This window comes from Arachis hypogaea, chromosome 10, assembly GCF_003086295.3.
Source record: "Arachis hypogaea cultivar Tifrunner chromosome 10, arahy.Tifrunner.gnm2.J5K5, whole genome shotgun sequence".
Taxonomy (NCBI): Eukaryota; Viridiplantae; Streptophyta; class Magnoliopsida; order Fabales; family Fabaceae; genus Arachis; species Arachis hypogaea.
In genome coordinates, this window is record NC_092045.1 from 19,033,615 (window position 1) to 19,045,258 (window position 11,644).

The 11,644-nt window shown below is 41.7% G+C and overlaps 1 non-coding gene across 1 annotated transcript; it reads left to right on the forward strand.

Annotated features, from left to right (window-relative positions):
- Nucleotides 1-5,315: 5,315 nt before the first annotated feature.
- LOC112719201 (small nucleolar RNA R71) lies at nucleotides 5,316-5,423 on the forward strand. Its single transcript, XR_003161513.1, has one exon. It is a non-coding gene; the product is annotated as a small nucleolar RNA R71 (small nucleolar RNA).
- Nucleotides 5,424-11,644: the final 6,221 nt, after the last annotated feature.

The following is an 11,644-nucleotide window of genomic DNA, read 5'->3' on the forward strand; positions in this document are numbered from 1 at the left end:
GCTAGCACCACCAACAGAAGCCCTATCCTGGCGTGTGCGTGCGCACAGGGGCGTGCGTACGCACACTTTATAGAAAATACTAGGTGTGCATGCGCACAGAGGCGTGCGAACGCACAAATAAAATTTTGCTTCAGTTGTGTGCATGCGCACAGACCTGTGCGTGGGTGGTGCACGAAATTGTGATCATCAATGGCGCCATCAACATGGTACGCTCAATTGCAATCTCAATTCTTTATCACAACTTCGCACAACTAACCAGCAAGTGCATTGGGTCGTCCAAGTAATAAACCTTACCCGAGTAAGGGTCGATCCCACGAAGATTGTTGGTATGAAGCAAGCTATGGTCATCTTGTAAATCTCAGTCAGGCGAATTCAAATGGTTATGGAGGATAACATAAAACATAAAATAAGGATAGAGATACTTATGTAATTCATCGCTGAGAATTTCAGATAAGCGTATGGAGATGCTTTGTCCCTTCCGTCTCTCTGCTTTCCTACTGTCTTCATCCAATCCTTCTTACTCCTTTCCATGGCAAGCTGTATGTTGGGCATCACTATTGTCAATGGCTACAATCCCGCTCTCTCAGTGAAAATGTTCAACACACTCTGTCACAGCACGGCTATTCATCTGTCGGTTCTCGATCATGTCGGAATAGAATCCAGTGATTCTTTTGCGTCTGTCACTAACGCCCCACAATTGCGAGTTTGAAGCTCGTCACAGTCATTCAATCATTGAATCCTACTCAGAATACCACAGATAAGGTTTAGACTTTCCGGATTCTCTTGAATGCCGCCATCAATTCTAGCTTATACCACGAAGATTCTGATTAAGGAACCCAAGAGATATACATTCAAGCCTTGTTTGCTTGTAGAACGGAAGTGGTTGTCAGGCACGCGTTCATAAGTGAGAATGATGATGAGCGTCACATAATCATCATATTCATCAAGTTCTTCAGTGCGAATGAATATCTTGGAACAAGAATAAGCTGAATTGAATAGAAGAACAATAGTAATTGCATTAATACTCGAGGTACAGCAGAGCTCCACACCTTAATCTATGGTGTGTAGAAACTCCACCGTTGAAAATACATAAGAACAAGGTCTAGGCATGGCCGAATGGCCAGCCTCCCAAAGAGGGTTCAATCATAAAAACATGATCATAAGATGTCTAATACAATAGCAAAAGGTCCTATTGTAGAGAACTAGTAGCTTTAGGTTTACAAAGATGAGTAAATGACATAAAAATCCCCTTCCGGGCCCACTTGGTGTGTGCTTGGGCTGAGCATTGAAGCTTTCATGTATAGAGATTCTTCTTGGAGTTAAACGCTAGCTTTTGTGCTAGTTTGGGTGTTTAACTCCCATTCTTGTGCCAGTTCCGGCGTTTAACGCCAGAATTCTTGAGCTAACTTGGAACGCCTATTTGGGCCATCAAATCTCAGGCAAAGTATGAACTATTATACATTTCTGGAAAGCCCAAAATGTCTATTTTCCAACGCAATTGAGAGCGCACCGATTGAGCTTTCGTAGCTCCAGAAAATCCACTTCGAGTGCAGGGAGGTCAGAATCCAACAGCATCTGCAGTCCTTTTTAGCCTCTGAATCAGATTTTTACTCAGGTCCCTCAATTTCAGCCAGAAAATACCTGAAATCACAGAAAAACACACAAACTCATAGTAAAGTCTAGAAAAGTTAATTTTAAATAAAAACTAATAAAAATATAACAAAAACTAACTAAAACATACTTAAAAAATACTAAAAACAATGCCAAAAAGCGTATAAATTATCTGCTCATCACAACCCTAAACTTAAATTGTTGCTTGTCCCCAAGCAACTGAAAATCAAATAAGATAAAAAGAAGAGAATATGCAATGAATTCCAAAAACATCTACGAAGATCAGTATTAATTAGATGAGCGGGGCTTTTAGCTTTTTTCCTCTGAACAGTTTTGGCATCTCACTTTATCCCTTGAAATTCAGAATGATTGGCTTCTATAGGAACTCAGAATCTAGATAGTATTATTGATTCTCCTAGTTAAGTATGATGATTCTTGAACACAGCTACTTTTTGAGTCTTGGCCGTGGCCCAAAGCACTCTGTCTTCCAGTATTACCACCGGATACATACATACCACAGACACATAACTGGGTGAACCTTTTCAGATTGTGACTCGGCTTTGCTAGAGTCCCCAATTAGAGGTGTCCAGGGTTCTTAAGCACACTCTTTTTGCCTTGGATCACAACTTTATTTTTTTCCATTGAACGCCCTCTTCACAAATGTCTATGAGGACTTGGTCCAACCTTTGATCAAAGTTGACCCTTCTAGTGTAGGGGTGTTCATCTCCTTGCATCATGGGCAAGTTGAATGCCAACCTTACACTTTTCAGACTAAAATCTAAGCATTTCCCCCGAACCATTGTAAGCCAATTCTTTGGGTCCGGGTTCACACTTTGATCATGGTTCTTGGTGATCCATGCATTGGCATAGAACTCTTGAACCATTAAGATTCCAACTTGTTGAATGGGGTTGGTAAGAACTTCCCAACCTCTTCTTCGGATCTCATGTCGGATCTCCGGATATTCACTCTTTTTGAGTTTGAAAGGGACCTCGGGGATCACCTTCTTCATGGCCATAACTTCATAGAAGTGATCTTGATGCACCCTTGAGATGAATCTCTCCATCTCCCATGACTCAGAGGTGGAAGCTTTTGCCTTCCCTTTCCTCTTTCTAGAGGTTTCTCCGGCCTTAGATGCCATAAATGGTTATGGAAAAACAAAAAGCAATGCTTTTACCACACCAAACTTAGAAGGTTTGCTCATCCTCGAGCAAAAGAAGAAAAAAGAGAGTAGAAGAAGAAGAAATAGAGGAGATGGAGGGGGGCTTTGTGTTTCGGCCAAGGGGGAGAAGTAGTGTTTAGGTTGTGTGAAAATGAAGGATTGAAGATGGGTTTATATAGGGGTGGAGAGAGGGGTAGGGTTTGGCTATTATGGGTGGGTTTGGGAGGGAAAGTGGTTTGAATTTGGATAGTGGGGTAGGTGGGGTTTTATGAAGGATGGATGTGAGTGGTGAAGAGAATGGTGGTATTTGATAGGTGAGGGGTTTTTGGGGAAGAGGTATTGAGGTGATTGGTGAATGGGTGAAGAAGAGAGAGAGTGGTGGGGTAGGTGGGGATTCTGTGGGGTCCACAGATCCTGAGGTGTCAAGAATAACTCATCCCTGCACCAAGTGGCGTGCAAAAAAGCTCCTTCTACCAATCCTGGCATTAAACGCCGGGCTGTTGCCCTTTTCTGGCGTTTAACGCCAGCTTCTTGCCCATTCATGGCGTTAAACGCTAGTCTGGTGCCCCTTTCTCGCGTTAAATGCCCATAATGGTGCCAGACTGGGCGTTAAACACCCATTTTGCTATCTTCACTGGCGTTTAAATGCCAGCAAATTTTCCTCCAGGGTGTGCTGTTTTTCTTTCTGTTTTCATTCTGTTTTTACTTTTTCAATTGATTTTGTGACTTTCCATTATCATTAACCTGTAGAAAACATAAAATAACAATGGAAAATAGATAAATATAACATTGGGTTGCCTCCCAACAAACGCTTCTTTAATGTCAGTAGCTTGACAGTGGGCTCTCATGGAGCCTTACAGATATTCAGAGCAATGTTGGAACCCTCCAACACCAAACTTAGAGTTTGAATGTGGGGGTTCAACACCAAACCTAGAATTTGGTTGTGGCCTCCCAACACCAAACTTAGAGTTTGACTGTGGGGGCTCTGTTTTACTCTGTTTTGAGAGAAGCTCTTCATGCTTCCTCTCCATGGTTACAGAGGGATATCCTTGAGCCTTAAACACAAAGGATTCTTCATTCACTTGAATGATCAATTCTCCTCTGTCAACATCAATCACAGCCTTTGCTATGGCTAGGAAGGGTCTGCCAAGGATGATGGATTCAATCCATGCGCTTCCCAATCTCTAGGACTATGAAATCAGCAGGGATGTAATGGTCTTCAATCTTTACCAGAACATCCTCTACAAGTCCATAAGCTTATTTTCTTGAATTGTCTGCTATCTCTAGTGAGATTCTTGCAGCTTGTACCTCAAAGATCCCTAGCTTCTCCATTACAGAGAGAGGCATGAGGTTTATGCTTGACCCTAGGTTACACAGAGCCTTCTTGAAGGTCATGGTGCCTAATGTACAAGGTATTGAGAGTTTCCCAGGGTCCTGTCTCTTTTGAGGTAATCTCTGCCTAGTCAAGTCATCCAGTTCTTTGGTGAGCAAAGGGGGTTTGTCCTTCCAAGTCTCATTACCAAAGAACTTGTCATTTAGCTTCATGATTGCTCCAAGGTATTTAGCAACTTACTCTTCAGTGACTTCTTCATCCTCTTCAGAGGAAGAATACTCATCAGAGCTCATGAATGGCAGAAGTAAATCCAATGGAATCTCTATGGTCTTAGTGTGAGCCTCAAATTTCCATGGTTCCTCATTAGGGAACTCATTGGAGGCCAGTGGACGTCCATTGAGGTCTTCCTCAGTGGCGCTCACTGCCTCTTCCTCCTCTCCAAATTCGGCCATGTTTATGGCCTTACACTCTCCTTTTGGATTCTCTTCTGTATTGCTTGGAAGAGTACTAGGAGGGAGTTCAGTAACTTTCTTACTCAGCTGACCCACTTGTGCCGCCAAGTTTCTAATGGACGACCTTGTTTCAGTCATAAAACTTTGAGTGGTTTTGATTAGATCAGAGACCATGGTTGCTAAGTCAGAGTGGATTTGCTTAGAATTCTCTGTCTGTTGCTGAGAAGATGATGGAAAAGGCTTGCCATTGCTAAACCTGTTTCTTCCACCATTGTTGTTGTTGAAACCTTATTGAGGTCTCTGTTGATCCTTCCATGAGAGATTTGGATGATTTCTCCATGAAGGATTATAGGTGTTTCCGTAGGGTTCTCCCATGTAATTCACCTCTTCCATTGAAGGGTTCTTAGGATCATAAGCTTCTTCTTCAGATGAAGCGTCCTTAGTACTGCCTGGTGCGGCTTGCATTCCAGACAGACTTTGAGAAATCATATTGACTTGCTGAGTCAATATTTTGTTCTGAGCTAATATGGCATTCGGAGTATCAATCTCAAGAACTCCTTTCTTCTTATTCATCCCATTGTTCACAGGATTCCTTTCAGAAGTGTACATGAATTGGTTATTTGCAACCATTTCAATGAGTTCTTGAGCTTCTGTAGGCATCTTCTTCAGATGAAGAGATCCTCCAGCAGACCTGTCTAATGACATCTTGGACAGTTCAGACAGACCATCATAAAAGATACCTATGATGCTCCATTCAGAAAGCATGTCAGAAGGACACTTTTTGATCAATTGTTTGTATCTTTCCCAAGCTTCATAGAGGGATTCACCTTCCTTCTGTCTGAAGGTTTGGACTTCCACTCTAAGCTTACTCAATTTTTGAGGTAGAAAGAACTTTGCCAAGAAGGCATTGACTAGCTTTTCCCAAGAGTACAGGCTTTCTTTAGGTTGTGAGTCCAACCATATCCTAGCTCTGTCTCTTCCAGCAAAAGGGAATAGCATAAGTCTGTAGACCTCAGGGTTAACCCCATTGGTCTTGACAGTGTCACAGATTTGCAAGAATTCAGCTAAAAACTGATGAGGATCTTCCAATGGAAGTCCATAGAACTTGCAATTTTGTTGCATTAGAGAAACTAATTGAGGCTTAAACTCAAAGTTGTTTGCTCCAATGGCAGGGATAGAGATGCTTCTCCCATAGAAGTCGGGAGTAGGTGTAGTAAAGTCACTGGTGCACGAAATTGTGATCATCAATGGCGCCATCAACATGGTACGCACAATTGTAATCTCAAATATTTATCACAACTTCGCACAACTAACCAGCAAGTGCACTGGGTCATCCAAGTAATAAACCTTACGCGAGTAAGGGTCGATCCCACGGAGATTGTTGGTATGAAGCAAGCTATGGTCATCTTGTAAATCTCAGTCAGGCGAATTCAAATGGTTATGGAGGATAACATAAAACATAAAATAAGGATAGAGATACTTATGTAATTCATTGGTGAGAATTTCAGATAAGCATATGGAGATGCTTTGTCCCTTCCGGATTCTCTTGAATGCCGCCATCAATTCTAGCTTATACCATGAAGATTCCGATTAAGAAATTCAAGAGATAAACATTCAAGCCTTGTTTGCTTGTAGAACGGAAGTGGTTGTCAGGCACGCGTTCATAAGTGAGAATGATGATGAGCGTCACATAATCATCACATTCATCATGTTCTTGGGTGCGAATGAATATCTTAGAACAAGAATGAGCTGAATTGAATAGAAGAACAATAGTAATTGCATTAATACTCGAGGTACAGCAGAGCTCCACACCTTAATCTATGGTGTGTAGAAACTCCACCGTTGAAAATACATAAGAACAAGGTCTAGGCATGGCCAAGAGGCCAGCCCCCATAATCTAAGAACTAGACGTCCAAAGATGATCTAGAGATCTAAAGTGATCAAAGGATTCAAGTGATCAAAAGATGATCAAAAGATGAAAATACAGTAGCAAAAGGTCATACTTATAGAGAACTAGTAGCTTAGGGTTTACAAATATGAGTAAATGACATAAAAATCCACTTCCGGGCCCACTTGGTGTGTGCTTGGGCTGAGCATTGAAGCATTTTCATGTAGAGACTCTTCTTGGAGTTAAACGCCAGCTTTTGTGCTAGTTTGGGCGTTTAACTCCCATTCTTGTGCCAGTTCCGGCGTTTAACGCCGGGCAATTCTGAACTGATTTGGAACGCCTGTTTGGGCCATCAAATCTCGTGCAAAGTATAAACTATTATACATTGCTGAAAATCCCAGGATGTCTACTTTCCAAGGCAGTTGAGAGCGCGCCAATTGGGCTTCTGTAGCTCCAGAAAATCCACTTCGAGTGCAGGGAGGTCAGAATCCAACAACATCTGCAGTCCTTTTCAGCCTCTGAATCAGATTTTTGCTCAGGTCCCTCAATTTCAGCCAGAAAATACCTGAAATCATAGAAAAACACACAAACTCATAGTAAAGTCCAGAAAAGTGAATTTTAACTAAAAAGTAATAAAAATATAGTAAAAACTAACTAAAACATACTAAAAATATACTAAAAACAATGCCAAAAAGCGTATAAATTATCCGCTCATCACAACACCAAACTTAAATTGTTGCTTGTCCTCAAGCAACTGAAGATCAAATAAGATAAAAGAAGAGAATATGCAATGACTTCCAAAAATATCTATGAAGATCAGTATTAATTAGATGAGCGGGACTTTTAACTTTTTGCCTCTGAACAGTTTTGGCATCTCACTTTATCCTTTGAAATTCAGAATGATGGGCTTCTATAGGAACTCCGAATCCAGATAGTGTATTTGATTCTCCTAGTTAAGTATGATGATTCTTGAACATAGCTACTTTATGAGTCTTGGTCGTGGCCCAAAGCACTCTGTCTTCCAGTATTACCACCGGATACATACATGCCACAGACATATAACTGGGTGAAACTTTTCAGATTGTGACTCAGCTTTGCTAGAGTCCCCAATTAGAGGTGTCCAGGGTTCTTAAGCACACTCCTTTTGCCTTGGATCACAACTTTATTTTTTTCTTTTTCCTTTCCCCTTTTTCATTTTTTTTTTGCATGTACTATCTCCTTTTTTTTTTGAATTCAATGCTTTTTCTTGCTTCAAGAATCATTTTTATGATTTTTCAGATCCTCAGTAACATGTCTCCTTTTTCATCATTCTTTCAAGAGCCAACATTCATGAACAACAAATTCAAAAGACATATGCACTGTTCAAGCATACATTCAGAAACCAAAGTATTGCCACCACATCAAAATAATTAATCTGCTATAAAATTCAAAATTCATGCAATTCTTCCCTTTTTCAATTAAGAACATTTTTTATTTAAGAAAGGTGAGGATTCATAGGACATTCATAACTTTAAGGCATAGACACTAAGACACTAATGATCATAAGACACAAACATAGATAAACATAAGCATGAAAATTCGAAAAACAAGAAAATAAAGAACAAGGAAGTTAAAGAACGGGTCCACCTTAGTGATGGCGGCTTGTTCTTCCTCTTGAAGATCTTATGGAGTGCTTGAGCTCCTCAATGTCTCTTCCTTGCCTTTGTTGCTTCTCTTTCATGATTCTTTGATCTTCTCTAATTTCATGGAGGAGAATGGAATGTTCTTGGTGCTCCACCCTTAGTTATCCCATGTTAGAACTCAATTCTCCTAGGGAGGTGTTGATTTGCTCCCAATAGTTTTGTGGAGGAAAGTGAATCCCTTGAGGCATCTCAGGGATTTCATGGTGAGTGGGATCTCTTGTTTGCTCCATCCTCTTCTTAGTGATGGGCTTGAGGTCATGCCTTCTTAGTTGAACCGGCTTCCCTCTTGAATCTCTCTTCCATTGAGCGCCCTCTTCACAAATGTCTATGAGGACTTGGTCCAACCTTTGATCAAAGTTGACCCTTTTTGAGTTTGAAAGGGGCCTCGGGGATCACCTTCTTCTTGGCCATAACTTCATAGAAATGGTTTTGATGCACCCTTGAGATGAATCTCTCCATCTCCCATGACTCAGAGGTGGAAGCTTTTGCCTTCCCTTTCCTCTTTCTAGAGGTTTCTCTAGCCTTAGATGCCATAAATGGTTATGGAAAAACAAAAAGCAATGCTTTTACCACACCAAACTTAGAAGGTTTGCTCGTCCTCGAGCAAAAGAAGAAAGAAGAAAGTAGAAGAAAAAGAAATAGAGGAGATGGAGGTGGCTTTGTGTTTTGGCCATAATGGGTGGGTTTGGGAGGGAAAGTGGTTTGAATTCGAATGGTGGGGATGGTGGGGATCTGTAGGGTCCACAGATCCTGAGGTGTTAAGGAAAATTCATCCCTGCACCAAGTGGCGAGCAAAAATGCTCTTTATGCCAATTCTGGCGTTAAACGCTGGGCTGGTGCCCATTTCTGGCGTTTAACGCCAGCTTCTTGCCTTTTCCTGGCGTTTAACGCCAGTCTGGTGCCCCTTTCTGGCGTTAAACGCCCAGAATGGTGCCAGACTGGGCGTTAAACGCCCATTTGCTGCCCTTACTGGCGTTTAAACGCCAGCAAGATTCTCCTCCAGGGTGTGCTATTTTTCTTTCTGTTTTTCATTCTGTTTCTGCTTTTTCAATTGATTTTGTAACTTTCCATGATCATCAACCTATAGAAAACATAAAATAACAAAGGAAATTAGATAAATATAACATTGGGTTGCCTCCCAACAAGCACTTCTTTAATGTCAGTAGCTTGACAGTGGGCTCTCATGGAGCCTCACAGATACTCAGAGCAATGTTGGAACCTCCCAACACCAAACTTAGAGTTTGAATGTGGGGGTTCAATACCAAACTTAGAAGTTGGTTGAGGCCTCCCAACACCAAACTTAGAGTTTGACTGTGGGGGCTCTGTTTGACTCTGTTTTGAGAGAAGCTCTTCATGCTTCCTCTCCATGGTTACAGAGGGATATCCTTGAGCCTTAAACACAAGGGATTCTTCATTCACTTGAATGATCAATTCTCCTCTGTCAACATCAATCATAGCCTTTGCTGTGGCTAGGAAGGGTCTGCCAAGGATGATGGATTCATCCATGCACTTTCCAGTCTTTAGGACTATGAAATCAGCAGGGATGTAAGGGTCTTCAACTTTTACCAGAACATCCTCTACAAGTCCATAGGCTTGTTTTCATGAATTGTCTGCCATCTCTAGTGAGATTCTTGCAGCTTGTACCTCAAAGATCCCTAGCTTCTCCATTACAGAGAGAGGCATGAGGTTTATGCTTGACCCTAGGTCACACCGAGCCTTCTTGAAGGTCATGGTGCCTATTGTATAAGGTATTGAGAAATTCCCAGAGTCCTATCTCTTTTGAGGTAGTTTCTGCCTAGACAAGTCAGCCAGTTCTTTGGTGAGCAAAGGGGGTTCATCTTCTCAAGTCTCATTACCAAATAACTTGTCATTTAGCTTCATGATTGCTCCAAGGTACTTAGCAACTTGCTCTTCAGTGACATCTTCATCCTCTTCAGAGGAAGAATACTCATCAGAGCTCATGAATGGCAGAAGTAAATCCAATGGAATCTCTATGGTCTCAGTGTGAGCCTCAGATTCCCATGGTTCCTCATTAGGGAACTCATTGGAGGCCAGTGGACGTCCATTGAGGTCTTCCTCAGTGGCGATCACTTCCTCTTCCTCCTCTCCAAATTCGGCCATGTTGATGGCCTTGCACTCTCCTTTTGGATTCTCTTCTGTATTGCTTGGAAGAGTGCTAGGAGGGAGTTCAGTAACTTTCTTACTCAGCTGACCCAATTGTGCCTCCAAGTTTCTAATGGAGGACCTTGTTTCAGTCATGAAACTTTGAGTGGCTTTGATTAGATCAGAGACCATGGTTGCTAAGTCAGAGTAGCTCTGCTTAGAATTCTCATTCTGTTGCTGAGAAGATGATGGATAAGACTTGCCATTGCTAAACCTGTTTCTTCCACCATTATTGTTGTTGAAACCTTGTTGAGGTCTCTGTTGGTCCTTCCATAAGAGATTTGGATGATTTCTCCATGAAGGATTATAGGTGTTTCCATAGGGTTCTCCCATGTAATTCACCTCTTCCATTGAAGGGTTCTCAGGATCATAAGCTTCTTCTTCAGATGAAGCATCCTTAGTACTGCCTGGTGCAGCTTGCATTCCAGACAGACTTTGAGAAATCATATTGACTTGATGAGTCAATATTTTGTTCTGAGCCAATATACCATTCAGAGTATCAATCTCAAGAACTCCTTTCTTCTGATTCGTCCCATTGTTCACAGGATTCCTTTCAGAAGTGTACATGAATTGGTTATTTGCAACCATTTGAATGAGTTCTTGAGCTTCTGCAGGCGTCTTCTTCAGATGAAGATATCCTCCAGCAGAGCTATCCAATGGCATCTTAGACAGTTCAGACAGACCATCATAGAATATACCTATGATTCTCCATTCAGAAAGCATGTCAGAGGGACACTTTCTAATCAATTGTTTGTATCTTTCCCAAGCTCCATAGAGGGATTCACCTTCCTTCTATCTGAAGGTTTGGACTTCCACTCTAAGCTTACTCAATTTTTGAGGTGGAAAGAACTTTGCCAAGAAGGCATTGACTAGCTTTTCCCAAGAGTTCAGGCTTTCTTTAGGTTGTGAGTCCAACCATATCCTAGCTCTGTCTCTTACAGCAAAAGGGAATAGCATAAGTCTGTAGACCTCAGGGTCAACCCCATTGGTCTTGACAGTGTCACAGATTTGCAAGAACTCAGCTAAAAATTAATGAGGATCTTCCAATGGAAGTCCATGAAACTTGCAATTCTGTTGCATTAGAGAAACTAATTGAGGCTTAAGCTCAAAGTTGTTTGCTCCAATGGCAGGGATATAGATGCTTCTCCCATAGAAGTCGGGAGTAGGTGCAGTAAAGTCACCCAGCACCTTCCTTGCATTGTTGGCATTGTTGTTGTTTTCGGCTGCCATGTCTTCTTCTTTGAAGAATTCTGCTAGGTCCTCTACAGAGAGTTGTGCTTTAGCTTCTCTTAGCTTTTGCTTCAAGGTCCTTTCAGGTTCAGGGTCAGCCCCAACAAGAATGCCTTTGTCCTTGC